This window comes from Triturus cristatus, chromosome 6 (assembly GCF_964204655.1).
Source record: "Triturus cristatus chromosome 6, aTriCri1.1, whole genome shotgun sequence".
In the NCBI taxonomy this organism is placed as follows: Eukaryota; Metazoa; Chordata; class Amphibia; order Caudata; family Salamandridae; genus Triturus; species Triturus cristatus.
The window spans coordinates 750,278,062-750,292,695 of NC_140589.1; positions in this window are offsets into that span (position 1 = coordinate 750,278,062).

The window sequence follows — 14,634 nt, forward strand, 5'->3', positions numbered from 1 at the left end:
CACGTACGTGTACTAAGGTAGTACACGTACGTGTGTACGTTCCGTGCCACGCATGCTCCTACGGCACCACTACTATAGTGATACGGACCGTACTTGTATGGTCCGTACCACACGTACTCCTACGGCCCCACAACTCTAGTGATACGGACCGTACACACGCCCTCAGAGCGTGTGTACGGTGCGTTTCACACGCGTACACTGGTGATAGGATGCGCACATGAAAGGAATGGAGGTCTCAGACTCGCACTAGGATGTACATCAAGTCATTGTCATTGCAGTCCTACATGTGCAGGGCCTAGGTGTGTCAGGCAGTGATATTGCACATGTCTCCTTATGTATTTGCACAATTGATGTGTGATGACCTGTGTACACATGTCATGTGTGATGGGGCACTATGTGGCACACTTCCCCTTCACACTTTGCACATGTGTGCATGTAGTACAAACGTGTCAAGTACAGCATCACTGGTATGGCACAGTCACCACCACCCGCAACTGTCCCCTGATGCCAGGGACAGGGACACTAACAACTGACATTTAATGACCAGCGTGCCCCGATGTGACTATGTCATGTGTGTGTCATGTGTTCCCATGAGCTTGCTGTTGGTGTTCCGTCAACTGCATCTGCTGTTGCTGCATCCAACATGTGTCTGTGTGTAGATGGGCATGGCACACATCTACGCACACCATGCCACATGTGGATTCCCACGTAACGTGTGTCGGTATGCATCGAACATGATATTTAGACATGAGGACATATCTGCGTCATCTCAATGTCTGTGTTTTCTGTTTTCACGTGTACCCTTTCATCGCAATCAGTGTGATCTGTACATTTGACATTCCATGTGACCTGTGCGTCTAGCTTGCCGTCAGGTGTCTGTGTGAGATGACATCCTTCAAATGTAGATATGTGGATATATGTCACTTTTGTGATGTCTCTGGCTGTTCACTTACACTGGCCCACAGCTCGTTTCAGGGCATGTCATGTAGACTTGCCAATCAACGGGTGTAGCTTGCTTTTCGTAGGAGTATCACCTGGCTGGCATACGTGTCCTGGATGTATTGCATAGACCAGACTCTGTATTTAGCAGATGTGTATTAGCAGTTGAGCATGTGCTCAGTTCATTGACATTGATGTTGTTGTGTTCTCACTTCGTTATTCATTCCAATTTTCTGCAGGGCACCTGGTGTCCCTAGACCAATGCCAGACTTGGGTGCCATGAGGGAACGTGACTGCATACGACGTTACAGATTCACCCAACAGTTGATTGAGGACCTGACAAACAGGCTGGCACCACACCTCCAACTGCAACACGGGTATCCTACTGCGCTGAACCCAAAGATGAAGGTGATGGCAGCCCTACATTATTTTGCCACAGGTACATTTCAATTCACCATAGCTGATGTTGGTGGCATGTCACAGACGATGTTCAGCCGTGTCCTGCATGATGTTCTAGCAGCCATGTTGGAGCACCTGGATGAATTCATCAATTTTCCGACTCCTGAGGAGTTGACAGGTGTCAAGGGTGATTTATATGCCCTGGGAGGGATGCGCCATGTAATTGGGTCCATTGATGGGACACATGTGGCTTTGGTACCACCACAGGCACAGGAGGTAGCCTATCGCAACCGTAAACATTACCACTCTATAAATGCCCTTGTGGTGTGTCTTGCTAACATGCTGATTTCCCATGTCTGTGCACGTTTTCCAGGGTCAGCACATGATGCCTACATTATGAGGCGTAGCAGGGTGCCACAAATGATGCTGCGGCTGCACAACGAATGAGCATGTCTTGTTGGTGGGTATACTCTGTTTGTCCTGTGTTTTGCGGTATCTTTGTGTCTTACGGCATCTCCTGACCCACTTCTTTACATGATGTTTCCATGTAGGGGACCAGCCATATCCCAACATGCCATGGCTGATGACACCTCTCCGCAACCCAAGATCAGCTGCAGATCACCGTTACAACAATGCACACGGGCAGACCAGGCGAGTGATTGAGAGGACGTTTGGCCTCCTGAAGAGCCGATTCTAGTGCCTTCACAAGACAGGTGGGTCCCTCCCATATGCACCGGCAAAGGTCTGCAAAATCTTCCTCGTCTGCTGCATGCTGCACAACTTGGCAGTGGAGAAGGCAGTGCCACTCATCCTGGAGCAGGATGAGCAGGAACACCCACCCGTGGAGGATGAAGGGCTTGGTCACGAGGCAAGTGAGGAGGAGGGTATCCGGAGTCAGCTCATACGCAACTTCTTCTCATAATGGTGAGTCACTGGGTCCGAGTGTGCACACTTTGATCCTTGTGTGGCATGTGTTGCAATGTGTGTGTCCAGCTGACTGTATGCTAAGTGACTTAGATGTTTGTTCTGATGTGTCTCTCGAGTGATGATGTCATTCCACACATTTTTGCTGAGACACAAAATTTTCAATTCGCATGTTGACAACATTATTCCTGTAGAGTAAATGACCATGTATGCGGATAACAATCTTTTAGCTGACTTCTTGTGTGTCTGTCATCCACAGGTTCTTGCGCATGTTGTCTGGTCGTGTCATCGTTGGCCTCCTGCTATTCCTCATGAGTATTGCAACGTGTGCTGAATCCGCGTTCCATGCACGGACATGGGGAAAAGTATTTTTGGGTAAGGATTGCAGCAAGGCATTTTGGGGGTGGTACGTGTTTGGAATGTGTGGGGACTACTACTGTGCATGTTGTGTTACCATGCATACATGTTGACTCACCATGGGGCACATGACATGTAGCATGACTCCCATGAATTGATAGTCAACCTTCGTGACAGTCATCTGTAATGGTTTGTGGATTCTGATAAAGGCATCAATGTTTGTAAAACTTCCCTCAGAAACATACGGGATTCTACGGGTGGACATAGTGTGGGACATCCCCATAAGAGGCTCAATGGGGAATTGCAGCCTCTCCGTGTGCAGCAGGGGGTGTTTGGCTCATCCCCTTAACTTGTGTGCCAGTTCATTTGGATTTACAACATCTGTGTTGTGAAGGGGTGTCCAGTGTAGGTCCCACATGTTCAGCCAAATGACCTGTGAGTCTGTTCATATTGATGCACTTCCCTTAGTGTGAGCCTGAGTAATAAAGGTGTCACTCACCCTCCAAGGTGCCTCATCTCTGTCAATGCAGGTCTCTTGCCACTTTGCATTCGGCATCTCTGGCATAGTTGTCAAAGATTGTGCATATGAGTCTATGTGTAGTTTGGCAACATGCATGCAGTTCTTCATGGGTTAGAATCTCTATTGTGCATGAAGTCCATGGTTGTGTATGTATTTGGGCATGTTGGTCCCCACAACGGCCCGTCAACGCCTGCTGAGGGTGTGTCTCCTGTGCGCAGCTCGACCTTCTGTTTCCTGATCCTGTGTCAGTCATCTTTGGTGATTGTGCATCCATTTTCTCTGGGTCTGCCATGGGTAACCGGACACTCCTTCCTTTACATACGCCTGTTGCAGTTGTCCTTTCTGACATCCTTGTCTTTGTGTGCTACTTTTGGCATAGTTTCCAGGACATGCCGCCTGCTGCTGCGGCCCCTGCAGCAAGGGCCCACAAAGTTGACGGATTTGGCAACACACACGCCTCAAGGATGCTCCTCCCTTCCTCCCTCCACCCATTCATTTGGCTGTCATCAGCTTCTCTGTGCCACTGTTGTGGCCACGCGGTGCCAAAGGCAGGACCGTCAGTGCATGCAACAAGCACATTGCACGACCCTCGTGTCCTTGCATGACCCACATCACACTACAGTCTGATGTTGCAGCCACCCTCAAAGCAATGCCCATCCGAAAATCAACTGCCTGCTCTCAGGCATACCCTAAGCGCACACACAACACCTTTGCATGCTGATTGTGCAACTCCAACTGCCTACACAGCGCTGCCCCACCTTCCAGGCCCTGTCACACCAACCAGGTCATGTCCCTCCTACTCCACACTGGCTCCGTACACCAGCAAGGCCATGGGAGTGGGACTCAAGCCTTCAGCATGTAGTATAGTGGCGTCATCTGGCACATGGCCCAGGGATCATCTCTCAGCGTGTCAATCATCAAAGAGTCCAGGCACCCCCTCTCCACCATCACATGCGCACACAACCTCAGCTTGTATGCCATTGACAGCCAGGTGCTCCTCACCCTCACCAAAGATGCAGCCATTGCCAGTTCCAACATTCAAGAAGGCATGAGGTCCGTTGATGAATGGCTGAACATCAGCCACCTGAGGCAGGACTTGTACAGGACTGAGGTAATCATCTGAGCATTGTCCCCTTACAGCTGGGTCAACTCCTTGTGTCCCACCCGCCAGGGCCCTACACAAGCACCCAGTGCCCATGCACACAAGATGGTGTGCATCATGGATTTGTTGCTCACATTTGCCATGCAAATCACCAGCATCTGTACCTCATGCTGCAACACCCTCTGCATGATGCACATGATCCACAGATAGATCCACTCCAAGGAAAGACAGACCATCCCCCAGGTCCACGACAACAGCCGTGTCAACTACTGCCCCGCCCTCTACGGAGCAAGTACATCCAAATTCACGGGGAACTTGTCCACATCCAGGGTGCATCTGCACACCTCAGCTTCAACATCCCGCACACCAGCCACATCACCCTCCACCTGAGATAGCTGCAATGGATCACTGTCTGCTGCAGGATGACCTTCAGACTCCTCAACCACACTCAGGAGCCAGTCCACAACCCCAGACCCCAAACAAACCTTGGACGTCTGTCATCCGAGACCCCGTTGTGCCAACTCCGTGCATCCAACCTTGCCCTGGCCACCATTCTTCAAATCCACCGTACTCCAGCATGCAGGACATAGTTCTGCCACCTGGCCAAACATACCTGGTACTCCCTCCCCGGGAACATCCACATGAGCCATGATCTCTTCGCCTTAATGATACTCTTCCAAATTGGTCTGTCTGCACAGTGTTGCAAGCCCCCCCTCAGCAGCTTGAGGCCATCACGGGTGAGTATTGTGCGCCATGTCTGTATTGGATCATAAATGGTGACACATGTGTGTCCTGTACTAGACTCAGTTCCCCGGGTATGGATGGCTGGAGTTAGCTTAACACACGTAGGTTGTGTACTCATATAAAATGACTGCAACATATAATTAATGAAATTAACTTTTATTCTCGGTGGGGGGCGTGTTTAGTATGGAAAAATAGTTGCTATACAGTGTGCATAGAATCCAAAGTTCACAGGGGGAGATGGGATCCTTGTCATTTGAAGTCATCAGAGTCCAGACCACAGTGTTTGTCATCATTGGTCAGACTGTGACCAGCAAGTCCATGTGGCTGAGAATGTCATTGAATGAGGTGCTGCTGTTGCGCATGAGGGCCAGGTGCCAGGCCAGGTGACCTGGGAGAGGTGGATGGTCCGCTGCCTCTCACGGTCTTTTCCGTGGACGACCCACCTTCCTCGGGGGACCCTCCGATGCAGGCCTTGATGATGCTTGGGATGCTCCGTCGGACGAATCCTCCTCCTCCTCCCTCCCTGTGGCTGGTGGTGGTCTTTGCCTGGGGGCACAGGGAGGGTTGCCCATGTTGTCGGCGATCCGACGGAGTGAACAGCTTATGTCCGTTTGCACTGCCAGGAGCTCAGCCAGTCTTGCCTACATCCGTCCTTGGTGCTGTTGTTGACTGGCGTGTTGCTCGGCCTGCTGGTTCTTAATCTCTGTGAGGGTCTCCACTACCTGGCTGATGGCCCTGGTGTCATGCCGGTATGTGTCCAGGATGTGGCGTATGTGTGACATACCGGTCCCTTCAGCTGGCTGGTCAGGTTCTCGCCTCCGCCTGCCTCCACTCCCACCACCCCTGCCCACACAAGCCTGGCCTGCCGTTGTGGGCACATCGGGTCTACGGGACCCCTGAGGGATGGCATTTGCGGGGTTGTCTGCCTCCTCCTGGGTGCCCAGGGAACCTTGTCTCTCCAGGTCAGACTGCCTCAGTTGTTCAGTGCGGGCAGGGCTCCTGGGTGTCTCCTGGGATGTGGCAGGATTGGGGGTGGTGGTTGGCACAGATGTACCTGAAGCAGGTGCTGCAGGGGCTTGGGCACCAGACGGTCCAGGTGGGTTGGGGTCATCCACGGAGTTTTGAGAGTCATCGCTGCCGGTGGGATCAGCTTCCTGCCAAGCCTGGGACTGTGATTCTTCCCCCCCCATTGTTGGAGGGAGATCCATGATGTTGCCTTGTGTGTGAGAGGGACAATGTTAATGCTGTTTCATGCGACATCCATGTTTCATACATATTGAAGTTGGCACAGTTTCTCCAGGTAGTTGGATGTGCCTAGCATTCCTCTCAATGTTCACTTGTGGATGGGTATGTTGTGGGGGACAGATTGATATGTTCTCATGAGTGTTTGCCATGTAGATTTTTGGCTGTGATGCTTTTTTGGCTATGGATTGATCTTGTTGTGTCACATGTCCATTGTGAGAGTGGGTAAATCCATTGCCTGCCCCGGGGGTGTGTGCCTGTGTAAGGGGTGTGTGTGAAAGGGCCTGCTGTTGGGTGTAGGGTGATTTGGCATTGGGTCTCCCAGGTGATGTGTCTGTCCCCTCATGGAGCATGCTGGCATGACAGTGAGTGTGAGTTCCTATCCTAGATATCTGAGCTTGTGGTGTTGGTGTTAGAGTTTACAGTGGTCACAGGAGGGCCTTGCGCTGCCTACAGCAGGGCCAAGTGTCAGCTACCTTGTCAGTACTTAGCCAGTCCCTGTGCATTGAGCATGGTGCATGGGTATGTACCTTGGCCATATGGGCTGAGGGCAATGATGTCTGCTTCTGAGTTGAACAATGTGTTTTTGAGCCCCACCCTCCCAGCATCACGGACATCCAGTCTTGTGTTTGTGGTTCATGTAGCCTGGGACATGGCCTTGCTTTGTGAATGGGGCATGCACATGTTAGTGGCATGAGCGTTGTTTTTGAGTGTGGTTCTGTCAGGTGAGGGCTTGGGGGTAGTTGCGTGCATTTGGTGTAGTTGGGGTGTGGATGCCATTACCCCCATGTTACGTAAGTTGTTAGTGTACTCGCCAGGCTCTGCAACTCCTTCGACTCCGTGTACTCCCACCAGCGGAAGCAGGGCCATCACCTTCTCCTCCCAGGGATGGTAATGTACCGGCCTGCGGGGCAGCCCACCTCCAGAGATGTTGCTCTGGGCGTAGTCCTGGTTCATTTTGCGCTTGACTGCCCTCCGCAGATTGTACCACCTGGCTTGGCATTCATTCCTGGTCCTTCTGATGGGCGCAACAGCATTCACCCTATCGACGATCCTCTGACACAGGCGTGATTTTTCGGCTATGCTGGTCTGTCTGACCAATGTTCCAAAGAGCTGTGGCTCGACTCTGATGACTTCGTTGACAAGGATGTCCAGCTCCTCCCTTGCGAACTTTGGATTCTTGTCTGTGGGCATGGTGTGGGGTGAGGGTGTGGATGGTTGTGGGTGTGTGGGTGTGAATGTGACGGTGTGGGTCTGAATGTGAAGAGGGGGTCTGTGTGAAGGAGGTTGTGTGAAGGTGTGTAAGTTAAGGTGTATGGGTGTAGTTGTTTGTGTGTGGTGTCTGTCAGCATTGGGTCTGTTGCAAAGGCTCATGGTTTGTGTGTGTGGGCCCTTTTTCTTGGTCCATTTGTGGGTGTGGCTGGGTTTAAAATTTTGGTGGTTGTGTTATAAGAGGTGGTTGTGAGTTTGGGCCTCTGTTTGCCTGTTTGGATGTGCCAGGTCAGACATTTAGATGTTTTTTCTACTGTAGACGTGTTTGTGGTGTTGTGCGAGTCGAATTGACCATCCTTGTGGTGTTTTACAGTGTCCTGGTTCTGTTCGAGTCGTTTTCGCGTATGTAAGGTGCGTACATACGCAATGTTGTTGTACAGTGCTCACATATGCAATGTTGTTGTACGGTTCGTACATACGCGATGCGGGGGTACGGTGTTGGGGTACAGTGCCTACAAGTACGGGGCTGGGGTACGGTGCTGGGGTACGGTGCGTACAAGTACGGGGCTGGGGTACGGTGCGTACAAGTACAGGGCTGGGGTACGGTGCTGGGGTACTGTGTGTACATGTATGGGGCTGGGGTGTTGTGTTGGGGTACGGTGCGTACAAGTACAGGGCTGGGGTACGGTGCATACAAGTACGGGGCTGGGGTACGGTGTGTACAAGTACGGGGCTGGGGTACGGTGCTGGGGTACGGTGCGTACATGTACGGGGCTGGTGTACGGTGCGTACATGTACAGGGCTGTAGTACGGTGTTGGTGTACATTGCTGGGGTACGGTGCGTCCAAGTACGGGGCTGGGGTACGGTGTTGGGGTACGGTGCGTACATGTACGGGGCTGGTGTACGGTGCTGAGGTACGGTGCCTACATGTACAGGGCTGGGGTACGGTGTTGGTGTACAGTGCTGGGGTAAGGTGCGTACAAGTATGGGGATGGGGTACGGTGCTGGGGTACGGTGCGTACATGTACGGGGCTGGGGTACGGTGCTGGGGTACGGTGCGTACATGTAAGGGGCTGGGGTATGGTGTTGGGGTACGGTGCTGGGGTACGGTGCGTCCAAGTACGGGGCTTGGGTACGGTGGTGGGGTACGGCACATACACGTACGGGGCTGGGGTACAGTGCGGACATGTTGGGGGGTACGGTGCTGATATACGTGGGTATGGTGCTGACATATGCGAGGGGGGGGCTGTGCGACTGGTATCCCGGGCACAAGTTTACCCGGATACGAGTGGTACGGCGTTCGCTCCGTACGGGGCGTTTTCCATGCGCTTGTGTATTCGGAAGGGCGGGACGGATTGTACTTGCGCGCTCAGACTTCAGTTTTACGATTTGTACGTGAAACTGTCCGGCTCCCTCTCGTAGACATTTTCCCGAAGCGATTCATATGTATTTTTCACGTACGAATCGTACTTCATCGGCTGTACGGGACTTGTAAGATTCGTACATAAAAAAATACGGATACGAGGCGTACGGTAATTTTTGTTAATGGATCGGAATCGGCACCTATATGTTTTTATTTTTTTATATTAAATATATTTGTATTTTTATTTTAAAAATATTTAATTTTTTATTTATTTACTTTGTTTTAAAAAAATAAAAAGTATTGATGATTTCTTTGTTATACTGTTGCACTCACTGGAGTGGGCATAGTAATTTTTACCCCTCCGCTATCCAACACTTTCCCCATTGTTCCACTCATTGGAGTGGGAATAGTAATTTTTACCCCTCTGCTATCCAATACTTTCCCTACTGTTGCACTGACTGGAGTGGGAATAGTAAAATAATTTCCTCCGCTAACCAACACTTTCCCTACTGTTGCACTGACTGGAGTGGGAAAAGTAGGTTTAAAGATTTTTGAATAGGTTAATGTTCTAATTTATAATAGAATGTTTTTTAAATAGATTTTATATTATCGCTCTATGCATCTATATATTTATATGTTACATTTTTATTTCATTTTAAATTATAGAATAAATTAAAATTAATAGTTTATTAATTGTTTTTACGTAAATATATATATATATATATATTAATTATTATGTATGTGTGTTTAACTTTTTTTAATTAAGTGTGCTTGTTATATTTGTTACAATGTATATTACATTTAATTCATTTTCCAAAATGAATTTTAATATTTATTATATATAATATGTATTATTTTATTTTTTATATATAAATATATATAAAAAACAATATTTTGTACAACTATATTTGTGACATCGATATTTTTTTACCGATATTTTTGTACTTCCCATTATAAATATAGGATGTCGATATTTTTTACATTGATATTTATAACTTGATATTGTGGTATGGTGATATTTTAGGAGTCGATATTCTGTCACAGAAAGCACAAAAATATTGCCAGTGTTTGCTTGGTACTTAGATAAATGCCCCCGCGCCCATTCGCTGCCCCTGACACACACCTCCCGCCTCCCAGCTGCTCCTCCCTCCCCACCTCCCCATATATGGTGGCCGATGCGCGCCTAAGGCAAGCCCGTCTGCGCCCGTGTGTGCCTGGACCATGCCCAGCGCCAGAACCATGCCCAGCGCCAGAACCCCTGCCCCCCGCACCAGCCACGAAGACCGCCTCCGCTACGATGCCAACACCCTCGTCGCTCTCAACCCAGGAAGGACCCACACCTGCTGCAAGGCCGCCCCGAAGCGCACCACAGTCACTTCACCTGCCGGAACTACAGCTTCTCCTGCCGCGAAGGCACCGAGACACCCGCCACGATGGAATCAACCAGCTCAGATGCATCCTGATCAACACCCGCCCCGCACGCAAACACACCGTCGAGCTCTGGGACCTACTCGACACCGCATCCCCGGACGTCACCTTCCTGACCGAGACCTGGATGAATGAAGCCTTCTCGCCAGACATAGTCATAGCCATCCCCAACGGGAACAAGATCACCCGCAGAGACCGCACCAACTGGGCCGGAGGAGGAATCGCCATCGTCCACAAAAACACCATCAGAGACTCAACAAACACCAACTACACCCTCAGCACCGCCGAACACATGCACTTCCAGATCCACACGGACCCCAAGACCACCCTAAGAGGCACCCTCGTCAACAGACCACCAGGACCCCGGCCTCAATTCTGCGACTCCATCGCCGACCTCATCAGCACGCATGCGCTGACCTCCACCAACTACATCCTCCGCGGAGACCTGAACTATCATCTGGAGAACAACAACGACAACAACTCCTCCACCCTGATCGACAACCTCGCCAACCTCTGACTAAAACAGCTCGTCATGACACCGACCTACATCGCCGGTCACACACTTGATGCCATCTTCTCCTCAAACCCCCACGTCACCTTCAGCCACGCCTCCAAACTCACCTGAACAGACCACCACTGCATCCACTTCTCCTTCCGAAAACCCCTCACACACCATCGCACCCTACAGATCCCCCGCCGCTGCTGGGGCAAGTCACTGAAGAACAACTACAGACAAGCCTCGCACTCAACCCTCTGACCAACCAACCCCACCAACCCCCGACGATGGTGCACTCACCCTCGGACGCTGGATGGACGACTTCACCAACACCGTAGCCCCACTGAAAAAGCCCACCAACAGAGACACCAGCAAAAGAGCCAGCTGGTTCACCCCGGAACTCCTCGCTTGAAAGCGCACCTGCTGGAAATTGGAGAACATATGGCACAGTGACAAGACACCGGACAGCCGTGCTGCCCACAAAGACGCCATCCGCAACCACCACCACCTCATCAGGCCTTCCAAAAGGACCTCCTTCACATACCGCCTTGACAACAACGCACACAACAGCAAGGAGCTCTTCAAAATCGTGAAGGAACTCTCCAACCCCAGCTCCAGCGCAAACGACATCCCGCCATCGCAAGCCCTCTGCGACTCCCTCGCCACCTCCTTTCACCGAAAAATCACCGACATCCATGACAGTTTCAATCCCCGGACGACCCATACAGGCCTCGACATGCCGGACCCACCACACCCCACCGACCACGACTCCCTGACAACCTGGGCCAACATGAGCATCAAGGACACAATCAAAACCATGGGCACAATCCACTCCGGAGCCCCGTCCGACCCTCTCCCACACCACATCTTCAACAAAGCCGGCAGCTCCATCGCACCCCACCTGGGCAACATCATCAACCTCTCCTTCGAGACCGCTACCTTCCCTGAGAACTGGAAACATGCAGAGATCAACGCCCTACTGAAGAAACCCAAGGCGGATCCAAGCGACCTCAAGAACTTCTGGCCCATCTCTCTGCTTCCATTCCCAGCAAAGGTAATCGAGAAGATAGTTAACATCCAGCTCACCCGTCACCTCGAAGACAACAACATCCTGGACCCCTCCCAATCAGTATTCCGCAGCAACCACAGCACCGAGACTGCCCTCATCGCCGCCACAGACGACATCAGGATCCTTTTAGACAGCGGCGAGATGGCGGCCCTCATTCTCCTGGACCTCTCCGCCGCCTTCGACACTGTCTGACACCGCACACTACGCACGCGCCTCCACGACGCAGGGATCCGAGAGAAGGCCTTGGACTGGACCACCTCCTTCCTCACCGGCAGAACTCAGAGAGTCCGCCTCCCCCCGTTCCGTTCCGAAGCCTTCGAGATCATCTGAGGCGTCCCACAGGGATCCTCCCTCAGCCCGACGCTGTTCAACGTCTACATGGCACCACTAGCACGCATCGCCTGACAGCACAACCTCAACATAATCTCCTATGCCGACGACATGCAGCTGATCCTCTCCCTCACCAAGAACCCTCTCACCGCCAAATCCATCCTCCACCAGGGAATGAAGGCCGTCGCCGACTGAATGAAGGGAAGCCGACTTTAGCTGAACTCAGACAAGACGGAGATCCTCATCCTCGGGCCCAACCCTTCAGCATGGGATGACTCCTGGTGGCCCGCATCACTGGGGACCCCCCCCCCGGCCCCTACCAACCACGCACGCAACCTGGGAGTCCTCTTTGACTCAAAACTCACCATGACCAAACAAGTAAACGCGGTCTCCTCCACCTGCTTCAACACCCTCTGCATGCTCCGAAAGATCTACAGATGGATCCCGACAAACACGAGGAAAACAGTCCCTAGTCAGCAGCAGACTCGACTACGGAAACGCCCTCTATGCCGGAGCCTCGTCCAAGCTCATCTACAGACTACAAAGAATCCAGAACGCCTCTGCACGCCTAATCCTCGACGTCCCGCGCTGCGACCACATCACCCCCCACCTGAGGAACCTGAACTGGCTCCCCGTCGACAGAAGAATCTCCTTCAAGCTCCTGGTCCACGCACACAAGGCACTCCACAAAACAGGTCCAGCCTATCTCAACAGTCGACTCTCCTTCTACGTACCCAGCAGGAAACTCCACTCCACTGACCACACCCTGGCCACGGTCCCGCGCATCCGTAGAACCACATCCGGAGGCAGGTCCTTCTCCCACCGCGCTGCCAAGACCTGGAACACCCTCCCCCTCAACCTATGACAAACCGAAGACCTGCTGACCTTCAGGAGACGACTCAGGACCTGGCTCTTCGACCTGTAGCAACAGCATCCCCCCGCCCCCCCCCCCCTCAGCGCCTTGAAACCCTTACGGGTATGTAGTGCGCTTTATAAATGATTGATTGATTGATTGATTGATTGATTGATTGATTGATTGACAGTGAGAAAGCCCTAGGCATTCATTGCAGATGTGGCGCAGCAGCCAAAGCTGCCGACTTGGGAGCTTGGGATCTGGGTTTGAGTCTTGGTGGCGGTGCAACATCCTCTGATTCTGGGCAAATCAGTTAACCCTACCCATGGAGAGTGCCTGGATACCATCATGGTGATAGGCCACGATATATAAATCTACAAACTAAAACTTAACATGCATTAGGTTCATGAAATAGCGAAACAAGGGGCATATTATCAAGGACGGCGTTAAAATTATCTCCGCTTTAGTGGCAGGAAACTGCCGCTAAAAGCGGCGATAATGGGCTTGATAATATGCCGTAGAGAATTCCAATAGAAGCCCATGTTCTGGTGTGAACATGGGCTTCTTTTGGAATTCTCCAGGGCATATTATCAAGCCCATTATCGCCGCTTTAGCAGCAGTTTCCTGCCGCTAAAGCGGCGATAATTTTAACGCCGTCCTTGATAATATGCCCCCTATTTGGTAGAATGGCACACAGGTGGGAGTGAGCAATAGGAGGGCATGGGTAGGTTGATCTGAAAGGTAGTCATACTCTGAAAGTCCTTCCATAACAAAAGTAATTTTCTATGTCAACCAAGCAGGTGGATGTCACCTGGCAGGCCATTATCAAAACGTGACTCTTCAGATAACAGTTACCACATGGATCACATATGATGCCCCCCTTGCATTTGTATGTCTTGGACACACTGTTGAGCCATCACAACCAGATTTCCATGTTACAGTTGGAAATACCCAGGTTATAGTGTTCTCTAATTCTATAGAATTGCCTGTATCGCATGGTTATCCACCCACCAAAACCATATTTAGTGGATATATCATGTCTTTAATTTCAAGGGATTGTGGCTTATATGTGGAGGTTTTGCTTAATTATTGTGCATGTTTTCCTTCGTAAGCCTTTGTGTGTACCATGATTTTCTTCATGCATTAATGTAATCTTTGTTTATAAGTTCAATGTAAACCATATTCCTATGTGTATTGGGCAAACAAATTGAGATTTAGGTAGAGTTACATTTTGACAAATCCATAATTATTCCGAATGAATATCTTGACTACCAAAACAGAAGGTCAGGAGCCAAAGTTTGGCGCAGTAAAAGATGAGGGTCAACTGGTGACTGTAGAAAAATGCCCTTTTTTCTATGGTCACCTTCGATTTCTGCTCCGAATGCTTATGACTCTGATAGTGCACTGGTGTCTGCTGCCAGGACCCCAGTGCCTGTGCTCTCTCATAAAACTGTTATGCTTGACTTGGTAATCGCAAATTAGCAAGCGTTTTATCCCCATATAGGTCACAAGTATATGGTACCAGGGGTACCCACATCATTGTTGGAAAGGAGGTCCCATGGTCTGCAACACAGATTTGTGCCACCCTGGGTGGTCCATGCAACCTACTGACAACAAGCCTGCCATTCCAGAAAGCAGGAGCAGTGCAAACTGCT